Below are 14,711 nucleotides of genomic sequence, written 5' to 3' on the forward strand. Positions count from 1 at the left end.
AGAAAGAGACCGGAAGATCCCGACTCTTCTTAAATGTGAAGCATGACACTAATGGGATGGAATACCCTTATTGATCAGTCTGGATGTCAGTCAAGCTCTGCCCCATCCATGCCCCCCTTCCTCGCTGCCTCACACCTGTGGGCAGAGTGCTCAGAATGTCCTCAGCTCTCAGACCAGAGCAATTAAAAACATTGACTCTGTCCTGGGGTGTTATCTTCTTGTTCCCAAACTAAGTCCAAATAATGACTGTGCTAGCTATGAAAAGGAAAGGCTTCTAACTACATGAAGAAAATTAACCCATTTTCAGTCAAACCAGCACATGGGGGGCACCCGCGCAGCTGAGAAGTCAGCAGGCTTACAGCTGAGCACCGGAGAAACTACATGTGCTTCTGTGGTGGTTCGAGAGGCAGCACATTATTCCCCTTTTAAAGTAGGCTACAGGATTCACTCTTCCCTGGCAGTTGTGCATAGGCAGGGAATGTAATTTGAGAGAACAAACTCCCAGTCGTGAGTTTTTGCCCCCTCCCAAAGCAGTGTGCTGGGGGACCAGTGTCCCAGCCCTCTCTTCCCCAAAGCTCAGGCACCGACTCATCCGCAGAGGCTGAGGCTGGAAGTGCAGTTTATCATCTGTTGCATCTGGAGAAACTTTTTTGTGGTTTAGACTTTTGGATTTTGTTCGGCTGACAAACAGGAGTTATTCAAAACTCATTTGCATTGCAAGTGTGTATTAAAATGCATGAGGCGTGTAAGGCTGGGGCTGGTGGGAGAAAAATGTGTGCAATTTGTGGAAACTGTGGATTGTTATGACTCCTGAATTGGCATATTTATATGCTTCATTGTTCTTAGATTTGGGATTTTCTGTTTGTCAAATCTAGCATGTGTGACATACATACCATGACAGATTTTCATCATTTTTCTTTCACTAGAGAACTTTCAAAGCAACCAATGTCATAGCATAGCCATGACTACTGGGCAGTAGACTAGATGACCCAAGAGAGATCCCATCCGGCCTGGATCATCCTTTTCCAGGAATACACTTGCCAACCTAAGATATGTCTTGAGAATTCATCATGCTACAAATCACTGTTGGGGAATGAACACAAATCCTGTGTGATGTCTCCAATGGAGACAGTATTTTTAATCCTTCTTTCTCAGTTGTCTAAGTGCAGTAAAAGTGAAGGCAAGATTAAGACCTGTTATGCAAAGGATCAAAAAATGTTTCTTGAAACATAGCACTAAGAGGTGTTATTTGATTTGAGATCCCAAATGTTTTCCAGCAGAAGTGCAGAGTCCTTTGGAAATGTGATATATGCAGACATGTATGGAATAACAGACAAGCTCATTTATCTTAGTCCTCTTTTGCAGGATACTTGGAGGAACTTCATAGATCCTGCAAAAGCTTGAGACTCTTGCAGGTGGAAAAATCACTGATGTTAAGAAAACAGATTTTAAACTCTTAGCCACTTTTCATATGGTGCTGTATGAGTCTAAGAATTCAGAGTATGTCATAGCATGTAAAGTGTTATGTTACCAATTATTTAAATTGCCTTTCTTTGGTCTAACAAATACACAACTGAAAGTTGGATATTCCCACATAAAAACATAAACATATTACTTCTCTGCATTCAGTATTCCTCTCAGAGTACAGACAAGGTCCTTTTGATCCCCAGAACGACACAGAGCAGCCTCACCATTACCTCCATGAGCTCTGCAGACCTCCTCTGTTCAAATGTGCTTGTCGCAGGTCACCTGGGTCATTGTCACGACTCAAACCATGGGGCCACGAGGTGGGTTGTAACACACATCTGTAGTCCTGTACAGAGAACAAGCTTATCAGCAACATAAGCAAAGCATCAGCGGAAAAGAAGAAAGAAACTTAACATCTTGCAGTTTTAGCCTACAGGCAACAGGACAAGCTGCTGAAGGAAGGGCTGATTGACCACTGCTGGTGCTGTCTAATGCTGGACTTGGACTTCAGTAGCCAGGAATATGGTAGGTGCAGGGGAGCTGCCGATGGATGGGGAAAATGGGGAGCCAGAGAAGTCCCTTTTGTTCAGAGCTGCTCTGAGTGAAAGGCCAGAAACCTGGCATCCTCTGGTGTGACAGAGGTGGTGACAGAAGAGCCCCATTTCTCATGAGGGATAATATAAAGAGACATTGTACAGCTTCAGGCAAGAGCAAGCCATCCTGAAAAAAAAAAAAAAACAAAACAGGGGAAAATACAGTATATTTTTAATGTTTGTGTGGTACTTCGAAGGTGGAAATTGCTATGAGTGCTAAGTAATGTTCCCTAATATGTAAACCAGTAACTAATAGTATTACATTCTGTCATACAGAAGCCCTTGGGTTGCAAATTCAGATGCTCAATAAATATCCATAAAATTAAAAAAAATAGAATAGAATAGAATAGAATAGAACAGAACAGAACAGAATAGAACAGAACAGAACAGAACAAAACAGAACAGAATAGAACAGAACAGAACAGAACAGAATAAAATAAAATAAAATAAAATAAAATAAAATAAAATAAAATAAAATAAAATAAAATAAATTAAAATAAAATAAAATGAAAAAGGAGAACAACCCCCCTTTTCCTATCTCAGTGTGAATATGCTGATTGACAGCAGATTTGCAGAGACCTTTCTCCTTCAGGCTCAGGCTGCAGAGCCCAGACCCAGTGCAGGGAGAAGAGGGATGCCTGGTGAAGGGTTAGTGAGAAAATGGGTCTGGCCAGACACCGCCTCACAGAGTATCTATGGATGGGCACTGCCCAGCAGCCAGTATCCTCATGGTCTGCACAGAGCCCACGGTTACAGATCCGACTCTTTTCCCCTCCTCCCTTTCGAAATGGTGAACATAAGCAGCCATGCTGCCCAAGCTGTGAGCCTCCGAGTCCTTAACGCAAAGCTCTTGGTGGCTTTTTGAGAGCCTGTCAGCAGCTTTTCCTACAATAGCTCCGCTTCAAAGCTGCTGCTGGAGGAAAGTGGCATCTCGCTGCCACCCACTCTCCTGACTCCTGCTGGACACTGCCAGTGCTCAGCACTCAAGGATACAGCCGTCCTTCCTCCTACACTTTCCCTGTATTCATTTTTTTTCCCCCCTGAGTTTTTGCGTGTGTGCTGTTGTCAAATGAAATTACTGATCTGCTCCCAGGGGGAAGCAAAATTGTGTTTGACCAAATTTCTTGCTGGGGCGAGATGAGATGACAGCCTTGGTGGCTGGGGGGTTGTCGGTGGATGCCATTTATTTCTACTTTAAGCAAGTTTTTTGCTGCAATATCCTGTAGTATCCTTGTAGCCAAATTGGTAAGATGCAGTTTGGTTCTTGGGGGGGTTAGTTCTGGGGCTGGCACAGTTTAATGTTTTCACCAGTGAGCTGGGCAAGGGGACAGAGCACACGTGTGACAAGTTCCCGATAGCACTCTGGCAGCTGTCAATCTTTACAGGCTCTCCCGCAGGGATGGTCCCGGCTCAGCCACCTCTGATGCCTCACACTGTTGGCGATGCCTTGCCGAATCCCCAAACCAGTCACAGCCAGGGACACCCCCGCGGGTCCCTTGGTCACCGCTGCCGGCTCCGCAGAGGGGCAGGGTGCTGGAGGCAACGTGCAGTGGGGAAACCCCCACCCTGTAAGAGAGAAAAAACCAACCCTGGGACTGTTTCCCCAAACCCAGATATAATAAGCGGAGCTTGATGAAATGTGCTGGGTGAGTGTGTCTTATGTGCGGCTGTTTCTAGGGGAGCAATTTTTTTTCTTTTTTCTTTTAATTATCCAGGCTTAAATTAGCAGCATCTACTGTTGATATTGCTCCATGAACAGCTAGAACACTTTCAATCAGGAGCCTTATTAATATGCAAAAAAGTGATTTGTTTTGATTTCAATCTGGAAGGATTCCTCCTTGTCCCCCCTCCCTGAGTTTCCATTTCAGTATCTTCTGCTCTAAATGAAGGTGAAATTATTGTGTCGTGGCCATATAAGAGAGCTCGGGTTATCTGGGGAAAGACGAAAGACTTGATGGAGAGTTTCAGAAACTCCCATATGGGCTGGTATTTGTTCTGCTGTATTTTTCTATGCTGAAACAACACCCTGCCATCGGACAGCAGGAGGCTCACCCAGGCCGCTCTGCTCCCTCGCAGGGTAATTAAAAAGAACACAATATAATTTTTTTTGCTTCCCAAAGGCACTGGGACTCTTCTCGGCTATCTCCTCTCCTCCCAACCTACAGTTTTGTACAGGAGGAAGGTAAAAGTTCTTTTATTCCCTAATTCCAGAATCACATCACCAGTATATTTGTATTATTATATTCATACTGCATATGACTGATGCTGATCTCCGCATAGAAAAATGACCTTGTAGGGCTGCAGAGGCCTCCTCCCTACTTTGCGGTGGGTCAATGGGATTTTGTTGGCATTGTTGTAGGCTCTGTCCCTGTTTGTAAACCACGAGGTCTTCAAATCTGCTTCTGAGAGATACCCAGATGGGGATGGTCAGGGCTTTTTATTATTACTTGCACGAGTGTTTACAAAACTCTGCTGTGTGTCATAACCCCACTGTGTTACGTGCGATGCATATATAAAGGTGGGGAGATGATAAAAGAAAACCTGAAAGGGGCCAAATTTCCTGGCGTTCTAAGCCCCTTTGGCACAGCAGGAGTGGCAGGAGGAGAGCCGTGCCTGCCTGCCCTACGCCCTCGCAGGGGAGACTCAGGGCACCCAGATCCTTCCCTCTGTGTTCTGAGGGGAGGCTGGTGTGGGCAGACGTTTTGCTTTCCCACAGTTAATGCTAATTTTATAGGAAAAAAATCATTTTGAAGTGGTTTGGATTTTTTTTTTCCCTCTGAGAAAATCCCAGAGTTTGTCATTGTTAATCTGGGTTACGTTCAATAACAGTGTCTGACTTTTTCAATTAAACTGTTTCCAAATATGGATTTTTCCTTTTATGAATGTATGGGGAAAGTAATTTTTTTATCCTGACCAGATCTAACTATGAGACTCGGTGGACTCTAGTCATATGCTCAAATTAAAAGAGACCTCATTCTTCAGATGTAGATTAAACCGATCCATGTCGGGTTTGAACCAAGCAGATTGTGCAAAGCAGTGATTTACACTATATGCCTTCAGCTGGTTGTATAATTACAAGTGCTGAGTAACAGGATGTTATTTGATGTTCATACCACCTCCCCAACCAGGCAGAGACGTGGGGATATAAACTCAAGAAGAAAAAGGAGGTTATCCCACCTTGGAGTCAGAAGAAGACTTTAGCAGAGGAAGGGTGATGTCCACATGCTCTCAATACAAAGGGGTGATGCCTTCAAGCTGGGGACCTGCCTGTGAGACCATGAGCCAGGCAGAAAGTCACCAAAGTGGAGTTTTGAGTAACCTGGGGACAGGCCTGATGGGGCAGACTGATGGACAGATGGACAGAGGCTGTGGGACTGGCAGGTAGAGAGTTTGCCAGGGTGCTACAGCCCTGGCTATGGTCTGTGCTCAGGGACCACGTCATCATCAAAAAGCCTGTGAAGAAAGAGACTTGGATTCCCCAAATAATGCCCTCAAAAGGAAGAGTCTTATGATTGAGAGGGATAACAGTAATGCCTCTGAATGACATTTGCCTCTGCGGGTTGGAAAGACAGTCTTTGAACGTGTGTTTTCAGTGTGCCTTTCTTTGACAGCAATTCCTCCTGCCTCCAGGGAACTGGAGCCCTGCGTGTCCCCGGAAATTAAAACAAAAAATGGCTTCAGTGGTATTTCCCAAAATGCGTTTTCATCTCATTGAATCTGTCCTAACAGCAGCCCTGAAGCATCCAAGATTTCATTTTCATCTCGTAGTGATCAAAAGCAACAACAGCAAGGAATAAATACACAAAGCCATGCTGTGGGGATATTAATTCACATGACAAGGCAGTGCAGTTTGCTTTATTAAAAAAGAAAGCTCATGTGAGGGTTTTCTTGGTCACTGAGTGTTTCAGTCACTATGAAACATCTGTATTTTGCAATCTGTTGTTTGGTTTTTTCTTTTTCTGAGTCTTGGATTTGAGGGAGTAAGGCTTCAGCTCTTGTGAATGAAGCTGCAGCCCCAGTGGAGGTGCCTGAATTTGTGACACGGGCAGCCAAGGGCACGGGCTGAGTGGGGAGCTCAGCTGCACAGTGCCAGAGGCATCTGTGTTAAGGGGTTGGAAAGCTGCTTGCTCACCTCGGCAGGGATGGGGAGGCTTTTTGGTGAACGTCTCGTTTTTCTCGGGCACAAATATAACTATTTCGTTTACAGAGGCAAACCCCGGCCCCTCCCTCAACTAGGTGGGCTTGCTTTCACATGGGTTAAAACAAGCCAACTCCACCCGAAGCTGCCCACCACTGAGCTGCCTGTTGCAGTCCGGAGCGTGGAAAGCTCATTTTGGCTGCCCCAGCCCTGGAGTTGTTCTCGCCTTGGCACCAGGGGATGCACCACCTCCCACCGCAGGCAGCTGCCTGCACATTCACCGCCGCATTGCCAGGGGGTGGATTTCTAGGTTACTTTTCCCTGAGAGCAGACACTTCTCCCCAGTGACAGGATGAGTGATGCTGCTCCCTTGGCACGTGCTGTTGGGAGCAGTCACCAGCTCCGCTTCCCTTACCTTGTCATTAAGCAGCAAAGACGTTGCTATTTTGAATGCAAGGCTGGAGGACAGTATGCTTTAATTCAAGTTTAATTCAAGTAATAAAACCAGAAGGGCTTTTTCAGCAAGGCAGCTGCCAGAATGGGATTCAATACTTTGGGGCTTAAACTAGCTGAAAGTGGGAAGAGATCAAAAATGGTTCCTGGAGGAAAAGAGCTGCTGCTTCTCACCAGAGACTTATCACACGCTGCAGCTGACGTGGGAGATGCTGCCATTGTGTGACAGGGCTCTCTGGAGATCCCTATGGTAGAACAACAACAGCAGTTTATTTGGAACAATAAAATAATAAGCCAGGTATGTTGAAATCTAGCAAAGGGAGAGGTTATGGAGTGCAGGAGTATTTTCCCTGGTAACACCCTGCTGATGTGCAGCAGTTCCTGGGGCATGTGGCAATTTTTATTCTCCCAGTGTCTTCTGCAGCGTATCTCCAAAGTAGGAGTAAGTGCTGGTCTGTGTGGCTGTTTCTACTGAAACCAGCATTTTTACATCATAAAAACCAGTCATGTAAAACCCCTGTAGGTTGTTGGCGCTAAAGCCTTTTGCCACTTGCTGTGGAATATGGTGAGAGAGCAGTGCCTTTTCCAGAAGACTGTTCTGTTCTTCATCAGCTGAGGGTGGTGGGCACCTGTGCATGTTTCAGCCATCAGGGGGGCTTTGGAGTGGGGAGCAGCTGGGTAGGTTCCTGGTCATTCCTGGCCTGCCCGAGGACTTTCTATGCCAGCTCACAAGGCTTGTTTTCTCACATGATTCCAGCACTCCTCGCTATCGTAATGGGTATGAGCTACGGGAATTCCTCAGCTTCTCCTGCAGAAATGTGCTTCAGCAGGGAGGGGAAAAAGTGGCACAAAGTGTTGCCTCCTCGGACTTCTACCTGATCTGGCATCTCTGTGGCTATGAAATTCAGCCGGAGCTTTGGAAATTAAATGTAATTTGCGGTATTATCAGCCGCTTCAGTCCACGGCTGCTATTCACGTAGAGGAGCTGTTGGGTGTTCTGGAGAGCCCAGGGACACGGTGTGCTACCGCAGCTGCACATCCCAACTGGCAAGGACGCAAGGAGACCAGAGTGGAAGGAGTGCAGGGCATAAGACCCCTGTGCCAAATAAGCAATTAAAATACAGGTTTAGTCCTTTTAATAACCACTTGACTAAAGACATATAGGGGACAATGTATTTGGATGTTGAGTTTTGATATACACCGAAGAGCTCTCTAGACTTGGGCTTTTCTTCCCAAATCACTGAAATTTTTAGCTGAATCACTGAGATGCCACTTAACGCAAAATCCTAACACACACTTCAGGTCTGTTCCCAGGTCTGCTTTTCTGTGCTGTCCCAGCCCAGAAACAAACCAGCCCGTCCCCATCCCCTGTCCTGGGCTCTGTGGACAGAGCAGTGGTGGGGACAAAGCTGTGGTGGCACGGCGGTGGGTGCCAGGTCCCAGCCTCCCTCCTGGGACAGTGCCAGTGCCCCCCCTGGGAGCAGAGGAGTTTTTCTGGTATGAAGCAGGCATTGGAGAGCCGCTGACTGGGCTCTTTTGAACATCTTTTGAAAAATGGCCTCTGTGGTGGCAGCGAGAGCTGCACACACTAAGCTTGTGCGTGTAGGCAGCTCCTTCCCGCTAAGGCATGGTTGGAGAACTAGGCCTAATCAAATGCAACATAAAAGCTCATTTATTGAGGCATGTGTAGTTAGTCTTGTTAAAGAGCACAGGCAACTGTTTGTCAAAGAAGCGCCACAATTTTTGGAACTACCCATATAAATAGACAAAGAGTATGACACAGCAAGTCTCCATTGCTTTGGCTTTTAAGCAGGGAGAATCACCCTTAGAGGATGGGTTATAAAACTTCTCTGAGTAGTTTATGTGATCTTCAGAGACTGTTTACTCTCTTCTGTTGTTTACATCCACCTTTGAGTGAAACGGTTATTCAGCCTTACTTTGTGATTTTTACGCTCTTCGTGGTGCTACTTCATTGCGCAATGGGGATGTTTTGTCTCCTTTAATATGCATGCTTGAGGCCTGATTATATACTGGGAGGACTCTGGTTTTTTTATAAATACATATCTAATATATGTATATACACACTTGGAGTTGTGAACTGTTAAAAATCACTGTCAATCATTTATTAGAGGGCGACCAAGCCGGGCATCACCCGGCACGTTGCACTGCAGAGCAATCACCTTACAGCAACACACACACGGGCCTACGGAAATGAAGCGCTGAAGTAGCACGATGTCTCTGCTGCCCAAGACCTACATTTCAGAGCTGCTTTGCCCACAGCGAGATAACATCCGCCCGCTGCCATCAGCTGAGCGGCACTTGCTCTCCAGCTCACCGCTTTGGCGTTGCCTTGCCTGTTGCTGGTGGTGGTGGTGCGGGGATGGATGGCTGTGGTGAGGCCTCATGGCCTCCATACCTGCTGCAGGGATGCCGTGCCCTTCCCTCCCAATTCCATTTTGTTTGTTCATCTTGCCTTTTATCCTTTTTTTTTTTATGTTTTCCTGCTTTCTTTGCCACCAGCCATTTTTTCACCATGTTCTGGATAAACATCAGCTCCACAGAAAGAATTTCAAAGTACGAAACACAGAATAAACAGATGGGAGTTTCACACATTATTTAATCTGACCAGTCTTCCTATCAAAATCCTACTTTGGTTTTTAAAATGCTACCTGTGAACAAACCCCTTTTCCTCCTCCTTAGTGTCACCTCTTGCTCACTATGTTAAGACACCTGAAGACTGTTTCTGTATTTTCTCCCTCCTATTGAGATGCTTTTATGAAACTTGAAATAAAACCTGACTCAGGTTTGTGGAGACAAAAATTCAGTCCCACCTACTGTTTGCTTTGCAGTGCTCCTGAAATATAATTTTAATTTCATATTAGTTGTTTGCAAAACAGGAAGCCAAATTATAGAGGTGAAAAGAGAATCCATTAATGGCACTTTTCACGAGGAACCCCCCATGATAACAAAGCAGCATGCGTGTGAACAAATAAAGTGAGAGATGCTGAGCCCTACTGTGCCTGTCACCTTGGCTTTTGCATGCAGGGGAAAGAAAACAAAATTCACAAGAATGCTACTCTCTGAAGTGTTATGTGCACTGCTGGTGAGCCTGGGAAGGAAGCAAACACAGCCATTCAAAATAACTGAAAAACAGTTGTAGTATTAAGTGGATATGCTGACAAAATAACCCCATCTGATTTAGATTTTAAAGGGTTCAAGGGTGAAATGAAACATTATTTGCTTAAATACAAAAGTACTTTAGGAATAACAACCCCTTAAAAAAAACCCCAAAACCTCACAAGAGACTACAGCCCAGCATTTCATCTTCGATAGACTTTGCTCTTTTATTTTTCCCCACCGCTGAGCATAGTGTCTTATTAAGATAATAAAATTAGGCCTTTCAACAATCCTAATGTGGTATTTTTGGGGGGTAAACTACCATTCAGCCTGCAATCCATCCCACAAGATGACAGGATCAGGCTCCTTAATGACAAGCAGGAGTGCTTGGTTTTCAGGAGCAGTGCTACATTATGACATGCATTAATTTGCTAGGAAATTACTTTAGAAGAGCATAAAGTGTGATGGATTCAAGTTAGAAACAGGGAGTACAATAAATGCCCCAAAGGTACCTCTGAAGTGTGACATTCATGAGAAATTCTTCAGCAAAGGGAACTGAAAATGACCCGTCTCCACATACCATACTCAGAGAAGTATGGAGATAGTCTATCAGGTCACCCGCCAGCAGATATTAAGCATTAACCTATTTCAAATGTTATGCGTATTTACCGACAGAAAGTGAATAGGTCAAACAGGTTTCTTGCTCATAATGGAAGATGAAATGGTGTTCAGTTCTATATGTGAATAGCTGCTCATGTAAATCAGTGTGTGTGCAGGGGTTATTTCGGCTATTTCATTGTTGCCTCCTGTTTCTAAAGAATTGTGTATTTTACCCCATGAAACAAAATCTGGAGTGAAAAGTATCAAGCTTTAAAACAAGGTTATAGCGAAAACTGAGAGTACCACACAGAGCACATGGTTTGTTTTAGAAGAGAACAAGTTTAATAAAATGGACTTCTTGCATGTCAGGTTGACAAATTCATACTCCTCCTTGTCGCAGTACCCGAATCAGAAACACGGTCTTGCTTTTCCTCTAATCAATGAAAAAAAGCCAATGCTAGTACAAGTGAGCCTCCCATACATCTCTTATGTTGTTCATGGTGTTGGTTGTGGACTTTTTGCTATGAAGGGAATTCAGGGTTACTTCTGTAGGAAGCCTACGTGAACAGAAAGATTAGGATGTGTCTAATGTAGCCACCTTTGTCTACTTTCTTGGGCACTCCCAGGCTGTCCCATGCTGTTTCTGATCTTGTGTATATCCTGACTCTCCCCTACATCTATCTCCCTGCCAGCAATTGTACATCCAGGATAGGATTTAAGTCATTTTTACTGCTGGCTTCAATCAGGTGAGTTAGGATAACAAAGAAAACTTCCAAAAAAAAAATCCTTAATCAGTTCTATGTTACCCTAGCTGTTTGTTCTTCGTATTTCTCCAGTCTTCACTTTAGGCATATCCAGTGTTTCGTCATACAAGAGCATAAGAGCCATATAGCCGGTCTATCTCGTGGGGTGTGAGAAAGGCAAAACGCACCCAGATTTGGGAAAACTCACCAGAGAAAACCCCATTCTGAGTCCAAGAGCAGAGGGCTGCTTTCAGAGATCAACACTGAATGTCATTTCAGTTTGACTTAAGGGATTGTATACGGCCATCAGCTTTGTGCTGACCTGCATGAAGACAATCCAGTTTTGAGTGGAAAGTGCTCCGCTGTAACCTGCTCCCCTCAAACTAACATCACACAGGCGTTGCGGTACAAGGGAGGAGGCAGGGAAGAGCCTGCATTTCAGACCCAAAATGCACAACATGTGCCACAGGGCCACCCCGGGCAGGGTGGGTTTGACTGTGCTTTGCCGTCCCTCTGTGCCTAATAATTTATGAGGGGTTGCTGAAGCAGTGCAAAAGCAAAACATTTTCTCTATTTTAAGGACAGCAGCTCTTGGTACCACTTCTGGGCAACCCCGCGGTTTATTGTTGGTGCTTTTTCATTCAGTACAACACACCTAGGGCTGTTTTAGTGCCATTTCCAAGGAGTCTGGCTTCTTGGCTGCTTTACTGGTATATACAGCATCTCTCACAGAGAATATACCATCAGATGTCCAGACAGGGAACGGATCAGGACTGGTCACAGGCAAGTACCACAGGCACAGCGGTCAGGGAGAATTACACATGGAGTTTGCAAAGGCTTTTTTTCCTTTTTTCACTATTTGCCACAGCTTAGTAAAAGTTACTTGTTCTTTAACAGTCACACAGCGTTCAAACAGGCAGTAACCATGCGGCTGCCAGTGATGCCCTGTGCCCGCTGAAGCACTGCTCTGCCCTGCACAGCAGGGCAGGGTCTCGGGGCCAGACCCACAGGGATAGTTAGGGGCCTAACTTCTATTTCAGACTTCCGTGGGAGGCACCTGATTACCTTTACCTCGGGCGGAGGTGGCCAGGAGGTGTTCCACATCCCCTGCTCCACGTCCCCTGCCTGCCCGCAGGAACCTCCGCTCCTCTCCGGCCGGTGGTCGAACTGCGGTGCGGTGCGACCCTGGTGTTGTGAAGTAGCCGTTCTCCGACTGGTGACGGCCTGATTCACAACACCAGCTGCTGCACGGCACCTGAGGGGGTCCCCTGGCCGGGCTCCCCACTGCTGGGTTCCTCCACGCTCTGCCCTCCTCCGGGGTCCATCTTCCACACCATCGCCTGCTGGAAAGCAAAGTGACAGGGTTAGGTCCATCAATTCCATGGGTTATATACCCCTACCTCTTTAAAATATGAAATTGTGAAGGGTGTATGTCCAACTGAAAAAAAAAAAAAAGAAAAATAAATAAAAATGGGAAATTGGTGCTGCACTGAAGATCTACTGCTTCGTAGAGGTGGGCACTGCAGCACAATGCTGGTAACACGTACAGCTGCGCTCCTGCTATTCATTTTCTGTGCTTGTCTCGGGAGGGATGGAGGCCTGCAGGTGGGGGAAGCAACCTAGAAACTCAGCCAAGCCCTCAGAGACACAGGAGAAACAGGCTGCTTTGTCACAGATCCCAGGACGTTGTCAGAAGGAGAGCGGTGCCCCAGGGACCGTGTGGCTCCGCAAGCGCAACGCTGCCATTAACCCCCACACCTGCACCCTGCCCGCTCCTCCGAGGTGGGTGCGACACCAGCGCAGACGTGCTCTGTTCCCAGAAGTTGCCCAGTGTCGTGGTGTTCAGGAAGGTGCCCCCAACCCACAGAAGTCCTGCTGGGACCCATGAATGTCCCAGTCTGCAGGCCCTTCATTCCCATCCCAGGCGCCCACCCCTCAGGAGCTCGCAGAAGCTGAGGGACACGACCCGCTGCTGACCACGAAAGCTGATCTTCTTTTAAAACCACGCAGGGAGTATTCGTATTGCTCAAGGGAAAAAGAAATCTCCATCTCCTGCGCAGGGCTGAGGCTGGTGAAGCATGCTGACCATCGTAGCTTGCACACAGCGTGTCCCTCGGGCAGCGCAAGAGATCAGTGTTGCAATGCTGCAGCATTACGGGAACGGCCCTGGGGAAAGCACAGGTCCAGGCAGCCCTGCGGCTTTTCAAGCAGACCAAAAAATGTGGAAATGAACACAGACTCCTCCCTGACTGCCTTCAAAATGCTGCATGGGTGGTACAATGACTTGCTTGAAATAGTCAGGTCACTCTTAAGGGGTTACGAACAACTCCCTGTTGGGCTAATTCATCTAGGCACATGTGAAAAATAAGCAAATAATAAGCTTCATCCTGTGTATTACAGACTTTCGTCAGCAACCAAAACTCAAAAGAGAGCAGAGTTTCTGTGAATCAGCTTGTGACTCCTTAAGCCATGTGGGAAGAAAGAAAGAGATGTGAAGTCTAGCAAACCGCCAGGGAGAAAGTGCTGGTTTTTAATAGTGCTCCAGAAATGGGTTAGATGTGGAGGCAAAACTTCTGACATTGCTAACAAAGGGAGCGTGTCCTCCCACCCATCCCCACCACCCAATTTAATCCAAAGGAAACTTCATGCATTGTCTTTCCCCTGCAGAGAAGGGAGACGTGGTCACGTTTAGTCCCTGGGCAAAAGAGCAATTTACGTAGGCACTAACACAAGATATCCCAGAGAAACAGGTTACGCAATTTGGTCGCTGCAGGAAATGGAGATAAATTTCTTGACACCTGTGCATGTGTGCACACTTGTAAAATCTCAGTCATGTTGTACTTACAGAGCTTTTATTTAAAGAGCAGTTTCTGGAATTTTAACATGCTGGAAAAAACCCAGCGTATTTATATTTTATGCATATCTATTATTCAGCCTTCAACCCTGAAAGGAAGAACCTGAAAAGCTGAACTTGTGTTGTGGCTGGTGCTGATCAATGGTGACACAATAATGCCGGATGAAGGTGAATCGTGTCCCCTGAGCAGATCTTTCACCACGTGTGGTGGCACTGAGCACACTTGACAAACTGCATTGTGTCACACACAAAGTAAAGCCAAATACTTTTTGTACGTTTTCTGTTCCCTGGGAACACTAAAGCCTGCCTGTACTGTGGGTGAGAAAAGAAAAACAAATGATATGAGCACTTTTCAAGGTTGTTTAAATCCTTGGGAAACCTTCCATGCAGTCTGTGCTGAAGTATATATCAGACTTCTTAAAAAAAAAATCACTGTAAGCATTGCTTGCTCCCTGGAAGAAGCCAATTTAAAAGCCTTTTCAAGTAAAAAGCAGTGTTGTACCAGTGAGAAATAAACACTTAATCTAAGACTTTCCCTCCCTTTAGCATACCAGAGATGGAAGTTGGTTTTCTTCTTCTTTATGCCCTTGCTCAAATAGCCCGACGTAGTCTGAGCTGAAATATTAATCTTCTCCTGTTTTTACTTAGTATGATTTTATTCACTCTTCTATTGGCAATAGGTTTAATGTTCTTTAATGCTACGCGGTTTGAAAGCTTTCTTACAATTTCCACTAAGTTACGCATAC

The sequence above is a fragment of the Caloenas nicobarica genome, chromosome 2 (assembly GCF_036013445.1).
Source record: "Caloenas nicobarica isolate bCalNic1 chromosome 2, bCalNic1.hap1, whole genome shotgun sequence".
Classification (NCBI taxonomy): domain Eukaryota; kingdom Metazoa; phylum Chordata; class Aves; order Columbiformes; family Columbidae; genus Caloenas; species Caloenas nicobarica.